This window comes from Trichechus manatus, unplaced genomic scaffold (genome assembly GCF_000243295.1).
Source record: "Trichechus manatus latirostris isolate Lorelei unplaced genomic scaffold, TriManLat1.0 scaffold00073, whole genome shotgun sequence".
In the NCBI taxonomy this organism is placed as follows: Eukaryota; Metazoa; Chordata; class Mammalia; order Sirenia; family Trichechidae; genus Trichechus; species Trichechus manatus.
Genome location: NW_004444009.1, coordinates 11,361,146 through 11,367,813, shown reverse-complemented (window position 1 = coordinate 11,367,813; position 6,668 = coordinate 11,361,146).

Sequence of the window (6,668 nt, the reverse complement as noted above, 5' to 3'; positions counted from 1 at the left end):
TCGATTCTCCTAGCCTAGCCCAGGGCCCAGTGCAGTCTGTTAACACATGCTTGCTTAAATAGGATAACTTGCACACTTTCAAAGGCCGTACAGTTCTACTAATAGTCCCTACATACATATCTGTTTCTTTTGTTCTCCAGGAGAATGGCCATTCTTCCCCTTATCTACCCATCCCAATCCAGAACTTCAGGGCCCGGCTCCGGGAAGCTTCCCTAGCCCTCCAGTCAAAAGGGATGTTTCTGCCCATTGTCTCAAGGAATTCACAGACTGGTGTGTGTGTGATAATGGTGGCTCAGAAAAGCAAGTCAATGTGATAAGTAGTATTTATGATAGAGGTTATGACAATAATGGATATTTATTCATACTAGGTCAGGCACTGTGCTAAGGATTTTATTGCCATTATTTTATTTAATCCTATTGGCAACCCTATTAGGGAGTTCTGTTATTATTCCCATTTTACAGATGTAAAAACTGAGGCTTACATTAAAAAGTTAAATAACTTGTGTAGGGACTCAGTCTGGTTTAAGTATCTGAGCTAGAGTTTAACATCAGGGTTCATACTCTTAATAATCACTGCACTCTGCCATGAGGAGACATAAGAATCAAAAAAACTAGTTGCTATCCAGTCGATTCCAACTCATGGCAACCCCATGTGTGTCAGAGTAGAACTGTGCTTCACCGGGTTTTCAATGGCTGATGTTTTGGAAGTAGATCTCCAGACCTTTCTTCTAAGGTGTCTCTGGGTGGACTTGAACCAACCTTTTGGTTAGCAGCCAAGCACATTAACTGCACTACACAGGGACTCCAAGAATCCAAAAAGAGTCATTAAAATAAGACGGAGAGTATATCAGTCAGGGTTTTTTTGCAGAGAAGCAGAGTCAGTAAGAGTAATATGAAATAAGCAATTCATTATAGACATTAGAGCTCATATAATTGTGAGAACAGTGAAAGGTTGTTGGCTCTGTGTCTGGCGTGGGTCTGGAATTGCAGTAGACCTGCAGGGGCAACAGTTGGGAAGAAAATCTGGAAGCAAATATGGGAGAGCAAGGACAAACTGGAACCCATGTCTATCTCTCACTGCCTCTAATCTCCATGACTTAGCTGACCTGTAGAGGAAGCTGGTGCCCTTTGGCATGGACTGCAAATGTACTTGGTCCAGGATTTGAAGAAGGAGATATGGTGAAAGCTGGAGGGGCCATGGGTTTGGCAGTGGCACCATGCCAACAAGGTTAGCCAGCAGTTACGTGACAACATTGCAGTAGCACCTCATTTTGGCAGTATTACACAAAATTACCTAAAACTTGGAAATAAGGCAAAATAATGTGTTCTTTTAAAGCTGTGTCTAGTAGACCCACCAAAGATTATTTCATTCTTTAAGTTCTGGAATCTAGGCGAATAAACTTTTGCTGTCTTTCTATTTAACTATTATTTATGGCCCAGATTCTGGGATGTTACATGCTCACTTGTATATTTTTGTCTTGCAGAATTGCAAATGATCTCTTGTCCAGTAAAAAATATAACCCCAAAGGTTAGTTTTATTGTGTCTCTAAGTTTGTAGTCTTATTTAAGCTTTCTGTTTTTCATTGACTATGACCCAATGGCTCCACAGGAGAAAGAGTTGTCGATCTGCTTCTGTAAAGATTACATCCTAGAAAACCCTATGGGGCAGTCCTTCTGTTACATGGGGTTGCTATGAGTTGGAAAACAACTCAACGGCACCTAACAACAACAACATAGTTAGTCCCTTGAATTCTCTTTTGAAGTAGATTTACCAGTCTGCTGGTTTCTTCATTAATGAGTAAATAAATCTTTGACACTGCTCACTATATATCTGTATGAGTCATGTTTTTGCCCTTTTAATAATTAAACTTTGACAGTGGCAGTGTCTTTTTTATTATTTTACTGTTGTAATTTAAGTGAAAGTTTACAATTCAAGTTAATCTCTCATACAAAAATTTATACATACACTATTATGTGACCCTAATTGCTCTCCCTGTGACAGCACACTCCTCCTTTCCACCCCTGATTTCCTGTGTCCGTTCAACCAGCTCCTAATCCTCTCTGCCTTCTTATCTCACCTCCGGACAGAAGCTGCCCATTTAATCTCATGTGTCTACTTGAGCTAAGAAGCACTCTCTTCACGAGTATCACTTTATGTCCCATAGTCCAGTCTAATCTTTGTCTGAAGAGTTGGCCTTGGGAGTGGTATTATTTATGGGCTGACAGAGAGCCTGGGGGCCATGCTTTCTGGGGTTCCTCCAGTCTCCGTCAGACCATTAAGTCTGGTCTTTTTACTAGAATTTGAGTTCTGCACCCCGCTTTTCTCTTGCTTCATCAGGGACTGTTGTGTTCCCTGTCAGGGCGGTCATTGGTGGTAGCCAGGCACCATCTAGTTCTTCTGGTCTCAGGCTGATGGAGTCTCTGGTTTATGCAGTCCTTTCTGTCTCTTGTGCTAATGCTTTCCTTGTGATTTTGGTGTTCTTCATTCTCCTTTACTCCAGGTGGGTTAGGACCAATTGATGCATCTTAGATGGCTGCTCGCTAGCTTTTAAGACCCTAGATGCCACTCACCAAAGTAGGATGCAGAACATTTTCTTAATAAACTTTGTTATGCCAGTTGACCTAGATGTCCCCTGAAAGCATGGTTCCCAAACCCCCAACCCTGCTACTCTGTCCCTTGAAGTGTTTGGTTATATTTAGGAAACTTCTTAGCTTTGGTTTAGTCCAGTTGTGCTGACTTCCCCTGTAGTGTGTGCTGTCCTTCCCTTCACCTAAGACAATTTTTGTCTGCTATCCAGTTAATGAATAACCCTCTCCCTCCCTCACAGTGGCTGTGTTGAGGCTGGATTGGAAGCAAGGAGTGAGAACTGAAGCTGCGGCATCATTAGAAGGCTATTTCAGAAATCCTGATGAGGACATGAACAAACAGCATAGCAGGAAAAAAGGAGAGAAGTGGGTGGGCAGGGGAAACACTGAAGGGGACAACCTATACATATTGGTAACTGATTAGAAATATGCAGGAGGAATTGGGGAGGGTGGGTGTGTGAGTGGAAGGAGGTTAGGAGCACTCCAAAGCTTCTGGCTCTGAAAACTATCCTCTGTGCACTCAGATTTTACTCATTTTACACTTATCCTTAGCATTTGAGAAACTGAATAATGCTTAGAATTTATCCAGGACTGGGTGGTGCAAACAGTTAATGTGAGTGACTTCTAACCAGAAGGTTGGAGGTTCTAGTCCACCCAAAGGTGCCTCAGAAGAAAGGCTTGGTGATCTACTTCTAAAAAAATCAGCCATTGAAAACCCTGTGGAACACAGTACTATGACACACATGGTTCTCTGACACATGGGGTCACAATGAGTTGGAATCGACTAAGCAACAACAGGCAGGACTGGGGCAATGGTTATTACTAAATATCTCTATGTCTGGCTTCTAATGTGAAAAACATTCAGAATGAGTAGGATAGAAAACTCAGGCTCTTAAAAAAAAACAAAGTGGGTGTTAGGGGCCCAGAGAATAAAACAGAACAAGAGAAAAATACCCCAGGGAGAAGCTTCTCTTTGTTATACATATACAGATTATCGGCACACCAGGTGACTAAATCCCAGCCCAGTTCTGTCTTCTTAACGGTTGCCTCCTCCTGGGACCCAGAGTGCACTCAGCAAAAATGCAAGATCTTTCTATTCTTGAAATAGCAAAGCATGCTTCGAAAGGAAATCCACAAGTGAAGAAATCACATAAATTTCAAAACCAAGGAAAAAGATTGTCAATTCGACTGTGAATTCTTCTGGGACCAGGAACATTTTGGTGCCAAAACCAAACCTGTTGCCGTCGAGTTGATTCCGACTCATAGTGATCCTATAGGACAGAGTAGAACTGCCCCGTAGGGTTTCCAAGGCTGTAATCTTTACAAGGGAGCCCTGGTGGCGCAGTGGTTAAAAGCTCAGCTGCTAACCAAAAGGTTGGCTAGTTCAAACCCAGTAGCCACTCCTTGGAAATCCTATGGGGCAGTTCTACTCTGTCCTATAGGGTTGCTATGAGTTGGGATTAGACAGCAATGGGTTTGGTTGGGATCTTTACAGAAGCAGACTGTCACATCTTTCTCCTGAGGAGTGGCTAGTGGGTTCGAACTGCCAACCTTTCAGCAGCCAAGTGCTTTAGCCAAGGGCCTGGGTAATTGGTTTAGCCATTATTCACCCTTCAGGATCACTCAGGATTCTGCCACTTCCATTCTTGTGTTTGTTTCCAAAGCTTTCATCCATCACAGCATTCAGTCTAGCTGCTGAGATGTCTGCAGTCTTGCTCTGTGCTCTTTTGACAGGAGGGAGATGCCCAGCTAGGATGAAGGCCGCTAAGAGGTCACTGTTAATTCACTGTGCCACCTGGGCTCTTTGGAATTTTAGGTTTACAGAAAAGTTACAAAGATAGTACAGAGAGTTCCTGCATACCCTTCACCCAGCTTCCCTTACTGTTAACCTCTAACATAACCCAGGTACCCTTGTCAAAACTAAGAAATTAACATTGGTACAATCCTATTTACTAAACTGCAGACCAGTTTTTCCACTAAGGTCCTTTTCCAGTTCCAGAATCCAATTTAGGATACCACACTGCATTGTGTTTAGAAAGGTCAGCATTTTTTAATTATATCCACCTCCCTGGTATTTTGTATGAATTCAATGATAGATTGTATGTAAAAAGACTTTGTAGACTGTGAAGAACTGTGTAAATATTGCCAGCTGTTCTTTATTCATTGTTGTTCTAGTTAATAACTTACTGACATTTTTTCTCATGCATGGCAGGATGTTCAAGTAGATTCAAATTTCATTATCAAAACTACTCTAAAATAATATGCTTCCCTGCGTGGTGCAGTTAAGCAGATTACTCAACTCCTAGCTGAAAGGCTAGCAGTTCTCAGTTCTAACCCACCTGGAAGACAGGCCTGGCCATCTGCTTCCGAAAGGTCACAGCCTTGAAAACCCTATGGAGCAGTTCTAGTCTGCACACATGGGGTCGCCGTGAGTCAGAATTGACTCTATGGCAACTGACAGCAACAAAACAATATGCTGCGTACTTTCACATTTCATTCTCACAATTACATTTATTTTATCAATGAGGCTCAGAGAAGTTAACTACCTCGCTCAAGAATAGACTTTTAGACCTTTCCAGGCCCTCTCAAAGTTGGGTTAGCTGCCTTTTCATGTGCAGCCCCATCACAGCACCTACTACAGTCCTCCCCATTAGACTAGAAGCTGCAGGTGTTGGGGAAATAAAATTTAAAACAGAATCTGCTTCCAACCCAGAAAACCTTTCCACAAAGGTAAGAGAACAAAAAGAGCTTTATTATTGAATAAACATTAAACCAGAATGTAATGTATACTGGGCGATCACACATTATCTTACATTCACCTGGTTACCGGGTAGTCTCCAGTGTTTGTTAATTGCCTTTATGCAACGGAAAAATACACTTCTCATTATCTTTATCACAGGAGCCCACCAAAGTTGGGCCCTTACCCTCCCATAGAAACTGAGAGGGTGGGCTGTCTTCCTTTTGATTACATTTTAAAGAGATGTCTCCTAAGTCCTTGAGGAAACATTCCTGGGTTGTAAAACCCGCGAGCTTAGTCTTTCAAGAGGATTTCTCAAAAGAGGAAAAGAAAAATTTTACAATTGCAATTTCTTGCTCAGAGAAAAAGTGAAGGCGGAGTGTCCCTTTTTTGCATCAGGAAAAATTATATTTTTCTTCTTTTTGTATTTACCCTTACACAAGTGCTGTTCTTGTGTGTCAAGTCAATTCCAACTCATAGTGACCCTATAGGACAGAGTAGAACTGCCCCATAGGGTTTCCTAGGCTGTAATCTTTATGGGACCAGATTGCCAGGTCTTTTCCAGCCACTGGTGAGTTTGAACTGCCAACCTTTCAGCTAGCAGCTGAGAGGGATTTAACCATGGCACCACCAGGGCTCCTTAAGGTGTAGGAACTTCATTTTGTTCATTGCTATATCCCTCCTGGAGCCCTGGTGGTGCAGTGCTTAAGATCCTGGCAGTTCAAATCCATCAGCCACTCTTTGGAAATCCTATGGGACAGTTCTACTCTGCCCTATATGGTCGCTATGCGTCAGAATCAATTCTTTGGCATCGGATTTGGTTTTTATATCGCTTCTACCCAGCAAAGAGTCAGGTACATAGAAGATGCACCAAAAATTAAAAAAAAAAAAACCTGTTTGGATGAATGAATGAATGAAAGTCAATCTTATATTGCTGCATTCAGAAAACATGTTTTCCTTAGCATGTATGGTATATTGTCTGTCTTTCCCTACTAGAATGTAAGATCCATGGGAACATAGTTGTTCTGCTCTTTGCTGATTCCCCAATGCCTACAACAGTGCTTAGAAATGGTATCGGGTAGGCATCAGTAATACATGCTGAATCAGTGTGTAGAACAGTAGACCTGCTCCTTTGGCCAACATCACTGTCTTTTTGTGACATCGGGGTATTTTTGTCTGATGCTGATCTCAGTTAAGATAATGCTCAAGAACAACCAGAACAACTCATAGCTTCCTAAGTTAAACATTCACTTGCAGGTGAATGATAATCAGAGGGTAACCACAGGAATGCTGTCGCCAAGAATGCTGTCTCCAGGAAGGAGGTGGCCTGTGGACTTGCCACACT